A 13,848-nucleotide genomic window follows, 5' to 3' on the forward strand; every position below is an offset into this window, starting at 1 on the left:
TGAGAAGCTGCAAAGATGGGTGGGAGATTGAGCTAGGATAATGAAAGAATACTAGAGTGGGTGAAGGTGGGCAGAGACGATAGGATGATGGAGAGTACCAGGAGTATGTGAAAGGGTAATGTGCGTGGTGGTGGGTCTGAGAGTGACAGGTTGTTTGAAAGTGAGCAGTGTCAGTTAAAAGTCATGCAGCATGCACATAGGCCTTTCAGCCTAATTTGTCTGTGCTTACTGGGATGATTTCCTGAACTTGTCCCATTTACCTACATTTGGCCCATATCTGTCTAAAGTTTTCCTATCCATGTACCTGTACAACTATATTTTACATTTTGTAATTGTAGCTGTTTCTGCTACATCCTCTGGCAGCTTGTTGCATATGCCATAGTGTGGGAAAATTTGACCTTGAGACCCTTCTTTAAATAAATATTTGCTTCACTGTCATAAACCCATATATGTTAGTTTGACTACTCTACTTTGGGAGAGGGGAGTGATGGAGGAAAGACTGTGACCATCCACTTTATCTCTGCCCTTCAAGATTTTTTAAGCCTCTGTAATATCACTCGCCACCCATCTTTGCTCTTGGGAGAACAGTCCCAGCTTGTCCATTCTCTTATAACCCAAGTCCTGGAAATATCCCTTTAAGATGTGGGATAGGGAGTGAAGATGTGGATACAAGTGAATGGACTTTAGAGTTAGAGGGAACAATTTAGTGGTCAGATTGGCTTGCTTGCTTAAAGTGAAATAATTTTATGACACAGGTGGGCAGAGGGAGTGAATGACACACGACCAAATTTGCAAATGCAATGAGCATTAAATTTCGCTTTACTGGAAGCTTGGTAGAGCATGCTGATTTTCATTGCTGTATATGTGCATCTGTAAATTTTCATTTTGCTTAGTAACTTGTGTAAATTTCAGTCTGGATTGATAAGTGGTAATCTTGGAGAATTTTGTGTTTTCATTTGTATTAACGTATGTGTTTTGTATTAACGTTTGCTTCTGGTGAGTATTGTGGTTTGCTAGTGCCCAAGTGCAGTCTTGTTTCTGGAAAGTGTTTCAATTGATATCCACTGAAGTATTTATTTCTTGCTCTTTGCATCAGTATAAGTATAATACTGAATTGGAAGGAGCAATTTATACAGATGATTATGAAGTTGGATTGTCTGTGAATGGGGAAAGTGATGACACTTAAGTTCAGTGTGAGATTCTGCACAAGATTTAAAAACAATCGCATTCCATATGGCAAGACACTGGAAACTGAAGGCACAGACTTTGTAAATATATGTGAATCAATAGTAACTGTTCTGTAGATATAAGAGGAAAGAGTGTTATTGGAATGTTTTCCCCTCTCCCAAGGTGATGGGATACAAGGGCTGTAAAGTACAGCATGAAGCCTTGTTTAAATTCAGTTTCTGATACTATGGTTAATTGTGAGGACTATTGCAGAAGGTTACAAAACTGAAGAGATAAAAGGCAAGAAACTGACAGGGATATTAACTGACTAGAGCCATTCTGGAGTAGTAGCTAAATAGTGCAGTAGAACTCAAAATTGAAATTGATCCCGTTTTGAAAAACTGAAGGATGCACTATTTACATTGTTCATTTGGAATTGAGGGAAAGGGTAGAATAAATGAAATGTTGCAGATGCTGGAAATATTGAAATAAAAATAAATGTGTGAAATATTCGCAAGTCAAAAAAGTTAATTTAAAAATGCAAACACGAGGAAATCTGCAGATGCTGGAATTTCAAGCAACACACACAAATTTCACCAGCAACTTTTATGTGTGTTGCTCAAAAAAGTTAGTCATAGTCATACTTTATTGATCCCGAGGGAAATTGGTTGATTTTGTTAATGTTTTGTTTTAAATTAATGTTTTGTTTTGATCTTTCATTGAATATTTTCTTGCTATTCAATGAAACAAACAGAATAAAGCTTGTGACGTTTTGTAGGAAAGACAGTAACACTTGACAATACAGCAGTCCTCCCAAACTCTGAAACCTGCTTGAAATTTTTTTGAAACTTCCTTGAATTTTTTACTGAAGCTTGTGACTTGAACCGACAACATTTGAATCTGACTGAAGAGCCAAACTCAATGAAGAATATGAATTTTGTGCAGTGAATGTATAAATGTTTCTCAGTCCTTTAATTCGCATAATTCCCAGACATCCCACCTCTCCCGGAAGTTCCGGGAGTCTCCCGCATATTAATAGTGGCTCCCTGATGCCCGCAAATTATATACAATATCCCAGAAATCAATTTTTGAGAGAGCGAGAGCGACCACGAGAGTGAGAGGGAGAGAGAGCACGAGAGAGAGAGAGAGAGTGCGTGCACACGCCATGGGAGAGTGTTCCAAAAAAAGAAAATATAAAACGTACGTCATCCCAGACCACCCTAAAGTGTACCCCTGCCTAATAGGGGTCAAAAATAATGACCGTGTTTCTCGCTGCAGTTTGCAACAGTGACTTTTCTATTGTGCCCATGGTGGGTTAAGACTGTAAAAGACATATTGAGTTGAGTTTAACAGGTGTCATTCATTCATTAGCATAGCTAACGTTATTTAAGCTAGCTGGCTAGCTGCTAAGGAGCAACTCTATTGCAGACATCCCACCTCTCCCGGAAGTTCCGGGAGTCTCCCCCAAATTGATGGCGCTACCTCCCTGAAATGAGTTTTTGCAGGGTGGGATGTCTGAACTCCAGTAAAGTGCTAGATTTTGTTTGGAAACTCAAAATAATATAACAAATCTGTCACAAATAATTGGGGAAAGAAATCAAGCTAAAATAACACCTAACATCTTTGGAAACTTGTGTTTAAATTGAATCACAAGTCTAAAACAGTGGAAGTATTTGGCTTTTATTCTAACAATTAAATCTAAAGGGCTTCCCATAGTTATGAAGGTTGATTTAGGGTTGTTATGAACTTGGGATATCCACACACCTTAACGGCAGGTGAAGTGATTTAGAAGCAAAGTCACTGGCTGTGTACATGAAGTGAAAGATTGGCTTGGGCTTTGCTTTTCTGAATTAATTGTTGGAGATTTAACATTGACAATCAGTTTCATTGTTTTATATGGGAAATAAAATTATATTAGATGTAGTTGACTTCCTTTTGTTCTTTTCTCTTGAAACTTCCAGTTTCTTAACATTATCTGCATTCAGTGTGCTGGTACCTCCCAGTATCTGAAATATTTCTGGGCTACCACAGCACTTCAGGGGAAAATATCATCCATAATTGACAGTGGATTTATTATGAGCGCTTCTATATCTCCCCTGGATAGTCATTCGTTTTTGTTGTCATTGTTTTTAATTGGGTTGCCTAAGGAAATGCTTGGTGTTCATATCTTTTGTGAATTTTTGCAGATAGTAACTATTAGAATAGTTACTATTATGTTCAGTCTTGTAGCACAGTAGGAAATCCAATAGTCCACAATGGGTCAGCACTTTGATCTTTCCATTAAGATCACTTGCACTTTCTCAAGTATGTATCAATGTTGTTTAGGGAGTTTCTGTTTCCATGTCACTTTCTCTTCACATTATAAAGTTTGATCTTTCTTTTCCAGGCCTTTTCATAGCACTATTGAGAGTTTTAACTGTAGTCTTCAGCTTCTGCTGCTGAAAATACCAGTTTTTTTGAATGCCCCTCTGTAATAAGCCTGTTTTTTCTTGTATTTCAAATGAGATGGTACAACTTTCTAAGTCCAATCACATACGAGGAAAAAATCTGCAGATGCTGGAAATCCAAGCAACACACACAAAATGCTGGAGAAACTCAGCAGGCCAGGCGACATCTATGAAAAAGAGTACAGTTGACGTTTTGGGCCGAGACCCTTCATCAGGACGCTTCTGATGAAGGGTCTCGGCCTGAAACATCAACTATTTACTCTTTAGGTTTATAAGATGATGAGAGACATTGATTGTGTGGATAGTCAGAGGCTTTTTCCCAGGGCTGAAATGGCTAGCACAAGAGGGCACAGTTTTAAGGTGCTTGGAAGTAGGTATAGAGGAGATATCAGGGGTAAGTTTTTTACGCAGAGAGTGGTGAGTGCATGGAATGGGCTGCTGATGACGGTGGTGGAGGTGGATACAGTAGGGTCTTTTTAAAAGACTTGGACAGGTGTGTGGAGCTCAGAAAAGTAGAGGGCTTTGGGTAACCCTAGGTAATTTCTCAGGTAAGGACATGTTCAGCACAGCTTTATGGGCCGAAGTGCCTGTATTGTGCTGTAGGGTTTCTATGAACTTGTTTGTCACATAAAATGACAAACAATGCAACTGTTTAGGCATAAAATGATTGTGTATGTTCAGCATTATTTCTGTTTAATTGTTCACATATACGTTATAGATCCGCAGCACTGCATTAATAACCAAGACTTTCCTGGGATTCTGGTCCACATTCCTCCATATAATAGTAAAAATATATCAGGAGTTATTAATCTGACAGTATTTTGTGTTTTGGGCACCTGTTGGACTATATAACAAGGGTGACTACACTTCATATCAATGCTTTGGACATCAGTCATTTGGAACATTCAGCAACATAAAATGAATATTAAATTGAATAACCTTTTTGAACATTTAAGTCCTAACTTTATTTTCTGAATTAAGATCTGTAGTTGGGGGGGAAAAAAATCACAATCAACATGTTGCTGTGGCATGATTTCATGGAGTGACTCTTGAAGATTTTATGATGCGTTGAGATAACTTAGTAGAGTGTGTCTTATAAAACCTTTCTGAGGCAGTGCCTTGGGTTCGTTGATGACTTCCACTCCAGTTCTCTGTTTTCTAAATAGGTTGATGAGGCCAATGTGGGACTTGCCATAAAGAGGGTGGGGATTTGATGTGCTCCTCTACCATTTGTTCTTGTATGCTTCTGATGAACGTATTCAGCTCTGTGTTCCTCTTTCATTTTGCACAGATGGGACCTAGGGATTCTGATGAGTCAGTTACACTTTTTCAAGAACGGTTTGAGAGCATTTTTAAATTCTTTTCTCTGTCATCCTTGTAATCCCATGATTTAGTTTGAAGTCTGGTATTGGGCACGTCAGTGATGTGGTTTGCTTGTTGGAGTTATCTGAGTAATTAGAAGCTTAATGTTGGCCTAGGAAAGGAAATTGACTTTGGTTTGCTTATTCTGTCAATGCATTTGGAGGATTTCATGGCAGCACTGATGATGATTCCTCTGAGCCTTCAGATGCCTTTGGTAGGTAGTCCATGTAGGAGAGAAGACACATTACTAGTTTGGCTAGTTTGAGCTTTTGATCCTCAGATGGCTAAAGGCTATGCAGTCCACTGAAAGCAATGGTGAATTCTGTCAGTAATGTCATATTTTGTTGGAGGCAACTTGTAAGATATGAGAAGTGTTCACGCTGTCTGAGTCTAGCTATGGACCTCTATGTTGCAGGGTTGTCATGACATTTGCTTTGCTGTTGTTTACTGTAAGGGCCATTTTCAGCAAAGTGACAAAATAATGACAGGGTTTATTTTCAGCTTGCTTTACCTCAGTGACTATGATTCAGGTGATCTTGGCCCTGGCGCGAAAGTTGAACAGTTTTCATTGGCTCTATAGAATACTCACACTCCAAAAGGAATGTCATCAGAGGCAAATTGCAGTTTGTAGTGACAAAGTGTTGGGCCATGACAACCTTGCTTGACACAGTATGTACTAAGAGTACATCTGTTGGTTAAGATCAGTGCTAGCACGTTGTCATGTTGCAGACAGCTTTGGGACAAGTTTCTGAGGACAGTTGAATTTGAGGAGTCCAGTCTCATGCTTGACTAAGTTGAGCGTTTTTGTAAGGTCATACAGAATAGTTGTTGCTATTGCTGGATGCCTTATTCATTGCACAGTAAAGGCTATAATTATTGTAGCATTGGATGGGTGGAATCCACTCTGCAAGTGGTATAACCAAGGACATTTATCACCAACATACGTCATGAAGTTTGTTGTTTTGTGTGCAAGACATAAAAATACTGTAAGTTGCAAAAAAAAAGGTACAAAAGAGAAATAATGAGATGGTGTTCATGGGTTTGCATATCATTCAGATGGTAGAGGGGAAGAAACTGTTCCTAAAATGTTGACAGTAGGTCTTCAGGCTCTTGTATCTGCTCCCCAATGGAGACTCCCTCTAGTTACTTCAGTCAGGAGTGTCTTCTTTCTTGACATGTTCTTATCTTTCATAACGTGGGAGATCAGGATATGAATTTGTGACTGAAGCTCCTCTTCAAGTTTTAGAATTGCAGCAGGAATACTGTCTGCTACTGAGGTCATGTTTGGTTTGCAATGCTGTTTGGCGTTATTAACATCGTTAGTGTGGCAACAAGGCTGGACCTGATGGTTTGCCATGAAATGTTTGAGGATTCATTTAATGTTCTCCTAGTAATTCCTGACCATATCTGATAATTAAACTTGCCTCCATCATAAGCCCTTGGTGGGTTGGTGGGTTGGTTACTTTGGTGTTTCAGCTGTTACACTTAGTAAGTAACGAATCCATGAAAATCCTGGTTACTTTTGAGGTTCTGAATCTCATGTGCTCTTTCCACCCACAAATGTGTTTTTTTGGCTCTTGGTTTTTTAAAATAGACCTCAGTCTTCAGTTTCCTGGAGAATTTTCTTTTTATCTTGAATCAAGATGGTATTTCCATTTTAAGAATGCCCCATATTTGTAGTTAATTGAGTTGTAGATACCGTAGTAATTGGCATCAAAAGAATTCTGGTGATTTATGGCAGTTTATAACTGCAGATTATGGTTAGCTTGAAAGTAATTCAAACACTGTGGACATTATGGCTCCAGTTGTTTTAGTTCCATCAGCCAGAAGATTTTTTTTCCCAAAAATATACTTTATTCAGAAATATTACAAAATAAAGTTATTTACATAGGGAAAAGACACTCGTTGACCCTGAGTCCTTATTCAATAAATAAAGTTATTTACAATAAAATTATGCATTGACTCTCAGTCCATATTCACATGAAAGATGTTTACAATAAATTTTTCATTGACTCTCAAACCTTAGTCAAGAATTAAGACTTATTACGGTCTATACATTTTCAGCCACTCCTGGGGCACCAAGTTGATTTGTCTATCCACACTGCTGATGAGGGGTATTCTCCTCCCCAGCCGACCCCTCCCACTCCTGTGGCTGACGAACCTTAAACTGTGGTCCTTCCCCACCGGGTCTTCGTGGTGTCTGCACCAAGCTTGAGTGCATCCCTCAGCACGCACTCCTGCAGGCGAGGATGTGCCAGTCGGCAGCATTCAGTCACGGACATCTCCATGTGCTGGTAGACCACCAAGTTTCGGGCAGACCAAAGAGCGTCCTTCACTGAATTGATGATCTGCCAGCAACACCAGATGTTTGTCTCCGTGTATGTCCCCGGGAACAGCCCGTAGATCAGGGAATCCTCGGCTACACAGCTGCTGGGCATGAATCTTGACACCGTCCCTTCCATCCTCCTCCACACCTTCTTCGCGAACCCATAGTGTGCAAAGAGGTGACTCACTGCCATCTCTTAGTTTCTTAAAATCTTCACCAATGATTTTCCTGTGGCAGTATATCCATTACTACTGTTGTTTTGGGATCAGGCCGATGATGTTAGGAGTAGTCATTTTGACTATTACATCGTAAGTATTCCTTGGTTGATTTAATGTAACAGGTGGCAGTTGCTAGACTGGGTGTTTGTTTTGAGGTTGTTCATTTGTCTATCTGATAAAACAGGGTGTCGGTTTTGATAAGAAAATATTCTAAGCATTTTGTCGGGGGGAGGACTCCATTCGTGGTAGTTTTCCTCACCCTCCATGAAAAGTATTCCTTTCCAGAGGAATGTGCCCTTTCCAGCTCCAAATTCTCAAGTGACTAAGTAAATTTCTGCTTATTCAAATTATTAGTTGTATGAAACAATTTCGTACCAATTCACATTCTCTGAAGGAGAAACAGTTGTATCTGAGAGCCAAATACAAAAAAAACTGCAAAGCCCAAAAATATTTTAAATATTGTTGGAAAGGCATACATGAATGGATTTTGGATCAATCTAATTTCTTGAGTGGGGCATGCATTTTCTGTAAGCATCAGATTGCGTGTTGTACAACAGAAAATTTGACTCAAAGTACACCCATTTGCTAAAGTCTTATTGAAAACAAAAGCTTTTGAAGTATTGTGCAAATTCTGTCCTTAATTTTTAGAGGTGGTTCAATAAAATCTTCAATTTACTATTAGATGCTGTTCAGTTATAAATGGAATTAATAAATTGAATTGAGTTGGTCAGTTACTTGGTTCCATTTTATTTGTGTGATGTTGATTATCAAGTATGGAGAGCTTATGCTGAAGCTGGAGGTTTGTGTCTCTGCATGTGTATCACAAGAAGCTGTGGCTATGTGTAAACAAAGTTCTTTAAAATTGAATGTTGGCATTTTGTTTGGAAAGCATGGAAGTTAAAACTCAGGTTGGACTCCCATATGGAACTTGTGTTTAGAATGTGTAGAGTGGGAATAAAGGGAGCCTTTTCTGGTTGGCTGCTGGTGACTAGAGGTGTTCCACAGGTGTCCGTGTTGGGATCAAGACTTTTTACGCTATCTGTTAATGATTTGGATGATGGAGTTGATGGCTTTGTTGCAAACTTTGCAGATGATATGAAGATGGATGGAGGGGTGGGTAGTTTTGAGGAAGTAGAGAGGTTACAGAAGGACCTAGACAAATTAGGAGCATGGGCAAAGAAGTGACAGATGGAATACAGTGTTGGGGAGTGTATGGCCATGCACTATGGTAGAAGAAATGAAAGAGTTGACTACTTCCTAAATGAAGAGAAAATTCTTTAGCCAGAGAGTGGTGAATCTGTGTAATTTGTTGCCACAGGCAGCTGTGGAGGCCAAGTCTATATGCATATTTAAGGCAAAGGTTGATAGATTCTTGATTGGCCAGGGCATGAAGGGATATGGGGAGAATACAGGAGATTAGGGCTGAGAAGAAAAATGGATTAGCCATGATGAAATGGCGGAGCAGACTTCATTGGGCCGAATGGCCTAATTCTGCTCTATGTCTTATGGTCTTGGAGAATGATGCACAAATTTGCCAAAATTACTGGTGTTAAAATAGATTGAACTCAAGTGGCATAAAATAAGCTTGTATTTACAGGAGTAGGGTGATTTTACTGTGTTTGAGACAGTTAAACAAGTTGGCAAGTTAAGTGGAAAGAAACTAATTTTCTGGCCGGAATAAGGAGGTACAATTTAAAAATTGGCATCCAAAATTGATGGCAGGAACCATTTCACACAACTGGTTGTGGAAATCTGAAACTCCTAAACCTGAAGATTGAAAAGTGTTAAAAGCTGAAATTTGTTGTTATTAGGCAATAGTATTTAGGAAGCAAGTGGGAAATGGAGTTTCGAGAGGGATTAGCCATAATAGTATAAGGAAGTATCTAGAAAATGGGGCATTGCAATAGTGTCATGTTGGTCATTTGACATAAGTTTGGATTTAGTAAAAATTGGAGGCTTCAAGAAGCATGAACCATTATACAGAAACCCATCTAGCTCATTTGGTTTTTGTGAGAGAAATGCAATGCTGTCAATCCATCATAAAATCGTAAGTCTGTCTTTTCTACTTGGAGTGGCAGCTGTAAGATTGGAGTTTGCTGCTATCTGTTAACTTATATTCCTGCGTGGGTATTCCTCTGGATGCTCTACGTTCCAAAAAAGACATACTGTTACTGTTATTGAGTTGTGGACATGCTTTGTTGACATCGGAAGTGTGACGACACTTGCATGCTGCCTAACACAATCCTGGCTGATGTGATAGACGCAAAAACATAATGCACTGTATGTTTCAATGTACATGTGACAAATAAAGCTAACGTGTAAGGTTTCTCACTTTGATGTTCAATTAAAGTTACCTAGCATTTGTTCTTGGGCTGAAGACAACTTTGAAATGCAGTATTGATTGCAATTTTAGTTACCACGATGAAATAGTTATGTGACGGCCAAACAGGCAAGGACATCTGGTTCCCTTTCCAACAATCAGGCAGCTTTCACTTTTACTTTAGACCGCTATTTATTAGATTTATTAAATTCAATTTTACGTAGCCACTGGGATACTGCATCATTTGCTTTTTGACTTTTGACCTTTGTTGCATCAAGTTGTGATCTGGAATTTACTGCCTAAAAAGTAGAAAGGCTGGTTCATTAAACACCAAGAAAGGGATTGAATAAAAATGAGAAAGGACAATGTTAGAGTAATTAAATACTTCAAAGAACTAGCACCGGTATGACATAAACACTAGAGATTCTGCACGTGCTGGAAATCCAAAACACGGATGTGTGGGAAATGGAGGAAATGAGAGGGCAGAATCAATGCTGGAGGAAGGGAGACCCCGTTCTTTGAAGAAGGAGGAGAGCTCTGATGTCTGATGGAAAGGAAACCCTCATTCTGGGAACAGATGTGGTGGCAACCAAGGAACTGAGAAAAGGGAATAGCATTTTTACAGGAAATGGAGTGGGAAGAGGTATAGTCAAGATAGCAGTGAGAATCAGTAGGTTTGTAAAGGATGTCAACTGACAGTCGTCAATGTAGTGGAGAAAGAGTTGGGGAGCATTACCGGGAAGGGCTCGGAATATGGACTGCTCTACGTAGCCAATAAAAAGGTAGGCATAGCATGCCCAGGGCTGCCCCTTGAGTCTAGATGAAGTGGGCGGAGCTGAAAGAAAAATTGTTGGGGGTGAAGACCAGTTCTGCCAGATGGAGGAGGGTGGCAGTGCAGGGGAACTGGTTGGTTCTTTTATTGAGAATTAAGTGAATGGCTTTAACGCCTTCTCAATGGTGGATAGAAGTGTATAGGGACTGGACATCCACAGTGAACTTGAGGCAGTCAGGACCAGGGTATTGAGAGTTAGTGAGATCAAGAGCATGAGAAGTGACACAGATGTAGATGGGAAGAGATTGAACCAGGGAGGGTAGAATGGAGTCGAGGTAGGAGACGAGTTCAGTGTGGCAGGAGCAGGCAGAGACAAGAGGGCAAGAGGAGGTGTTTGAAAACTGCCATCTGGCCTCAGCAAGTTAGAGGTAAGTCCGCCACACTACAACAGCATCCCCTTTCACTGTGGGTTTCTTGGTAAGGTTGAGATTGGTGTGGAAAGAATGGAGGGCAGTGCATTCAGAGGGGGTAAGGTTCAATGAGGAGTGCTGAAGTTGAGCCAAATAATGTCTCATCAGCAATTAGGGATAAAAAGATTCAGGGCAGACAGTGAACCAGCGCCTGTGTTCAAGAAGGTGAGAAGGGTTGGAGAAGGGATCATCAGCGCTGGGTGGGGATTTCTTGCCAGGAAAGTGGACTTGGAGATGGAGGTAACAGAAGAAGTATGGCATGTTGATTGCCGCCTTTATGTGATACAATTTTGAACTGCCACCAGTTTTACCATACCAGATAATTTAGCATCATTGGCAATTTACTTGCTTTGTGAGTTCAAGTCATTGACATAAAATTGGAAACAGCAACAATTCCCAACATTGATTCATGTGATCTCCACATAGATTTTACCCTGATTTAGTTTTGGGGAAGCCAAATGGAAGTTTTCTGATTGTTATATCACCTATTCTTTTCTTGATTTTTGTTTTAGTAGTCCAACTGCCTTGTGCCTTCGGGCTGTAATGTTACGCACATCATTTGAGCCATTGAAATATTGGGGAAAATTTTAAATGTAGCTGGTTTAAAACATTGTGGATCTTATGTTGTAGGGTTTAAACTTGTCCTAGGTATTTAATCAACACATATCAAAGTGAGTCAGCTGGGGTGATATACTGCGTCCGGTGCTCCCGATGTGGCCTTCTATATATTGGTGAGACCCGACGCAGACTGGGAGATCGTTTTGCTGAACACCTACGCTCTGTCCGCCAGAGAAAGCAGGATCTCCCAGTGGCCACACATTTTAATTCCACATCCCATTCCCATTCTGACATGTCTATCCACGGCCTCCTCTACTGTAAAGATGAAGCCACACTCAGGTTGGAGGAACAACACCTTATAGTCCGTCTGGGTAGCCTCCAACCTGATGGCATGAACATTGACTTCCCTAACTTCCGCTAATGCCCCACCTCCCCCTCGTACCCCATCTGTTATTTATTTATATACACAGATTCTTTCTCTCACTCTCCTATTTCTCCCTCTGTTCCTCTGACTATACCCCTTGCCCATCCTCTGGGTACCCCCCCCTTTCCTTCTCCCTGGGCCTCCTGTCCTATGATCCTCTCATATCCCTTTTGCCAATCACCTGTCCAGCTCTTGGCTCCATCCCTCCCCCTCCTGTCTTCTCTTATCGTTTTGGATCTCTCCCTCCCCCTCCCACTTTCAAATCTCTTACTAGCTCTTCCTTCAGTTAGTCCTGACGAAGGGTCTTGGCCTGAAACGTCGACTGTACCTCTTCCTCGAGATGCTGCCTGGCCTGCTGCATTCACCAGCAACTTTGATGCATGTTCTTAGGTATTTAATGGTCTGTAAGTAAGGTGAAAGATTTGAATTTAACATTACTTAGCATGCTGTATCTTCTGAACTGATGGCTTTTTGATTGTGATGGCTTTACAGAGCATTAAAATGTTATTTTTAATCTAGAATTTCAGGAATTAGCCACAGAGAGCAAGTAACATTAATTGATGGGAGGTTACTCAGTAAGTGGTTCAAAAAAGCTTAAACAAGAAGGCTCTTGTTCTTTGCTGTATAGACAACCTGGCCTATTAGTAATGCAAATGTTACTTGCCGTTTATCAGCCCCTGCCTGAATATGTTTGAGGTCTTGCTGAATGCAAGCATGGATTGCTGAGGAACTTTGAATGGAACTGAACATTGAATAGACATCAAGAACATCCCATCTCTAAATTGATGGAAGAACAGTCCTTGATAAAGTAGTTGAAGATGAGTCAACCTTGGACATTACTCTAAAGAACTCCTACAGTGATATCCATGGGCTTAAACACTACCACTTCTCTGTGTGGTATGATTCCAGCTATTGAAGTGTTTGTCCATTGTTCAGTCTGTCTTCGGTTTAACAGTATATCTTGATGCCACACTCAGTCGAAAGCTGCCTTGATGTCAAGAGGAGTCATTCGCCTCAACTCTTGAATTTACCTTTTTCATTCATGTTTGAACTAAAGTTGTGATGAGTTCCGGGCTGAGTGCTTTGGCAAAGCTCAAATTGGCCACTGGTGAATAAGTACTACTTGATCGTACTGCTGACAGTTTTTGTCATTTTTATTCATGGCTGTCTGATTATGTGCAGAACAAATATGGAGTCCAGTGGTCTGCTTTTTGTCAATTTTCCACATTGTTGAAATAAATGCCAAAATGTTCTTGAGGTAGCTTAAAGGTGGGAGAAAAGACTTTAGGGTACTTACAGGGGGATACCTGGTCTCTAAGTTGCTCTTATAATCGCTGTGTTTGGATGGCTTGTTCACATGATGTTGTGGGACATGGCAAAGACTATGCTTCTGACTATGAAGCGTAGTTGGTTAGGTTCTCACCTATTGGAGATAGAGAAATACCTGATGCGTGCACGTTGAGAATGTTATTTGCCACTGTATGTACTGTGCCTAGACATCATCTACGTTTTGATTGCTGAGGGCTAGATCTGTGGCATATAGGATTGGCGATCCAGGGACTTGCATGAAGTCCAAGTACAGCCTCTGGAAAGCTATCACGAAGGCAACGAGGCAATTCCTGACACACCAACAGATGCTTGACAGCTGTGCTAGGGCTTGCATTCCACCTCCTACAAGCTGAGAACAAATAGCATAAACATCAAAGATGCATTACTCCCTGATGAGCTTAATGTCTTTAATGCACAGGTTGAGAGGGAGAATAATTACATATTTCTGCAAGTCC

At 40.4% G+C, this 13,848-nt stretch overlaps 1 protein-coding gene across 2 annotated transcripts in view; it reads left to right on the plus strand.

Annotated features, from left to right (window-relative positions):
* Positions 1-13,848, plus strand: part of sbf1 (SET binding factor 1) — a 197,680-nt gene that overhangs the window by 482 nt on the left and 183,350 nt on the right. The window lies entirely within an intron of this gene.

This window comes from Mobula birostris, chromosome 23, assembly GCF_030028105.1.
Source record: "Mobula birostris isolate sMobBir1 chromosome 23, sMobBir1.hap1, whole genome shotgun sequence".
Classification (NCBI taxonomy): domain Eukaryota; kingdom Metazoa; phylum Chordata; class Chondrichthyes; order Myliobatiformes; family Myliobatidae; genus Mobula; species Mobula birostris.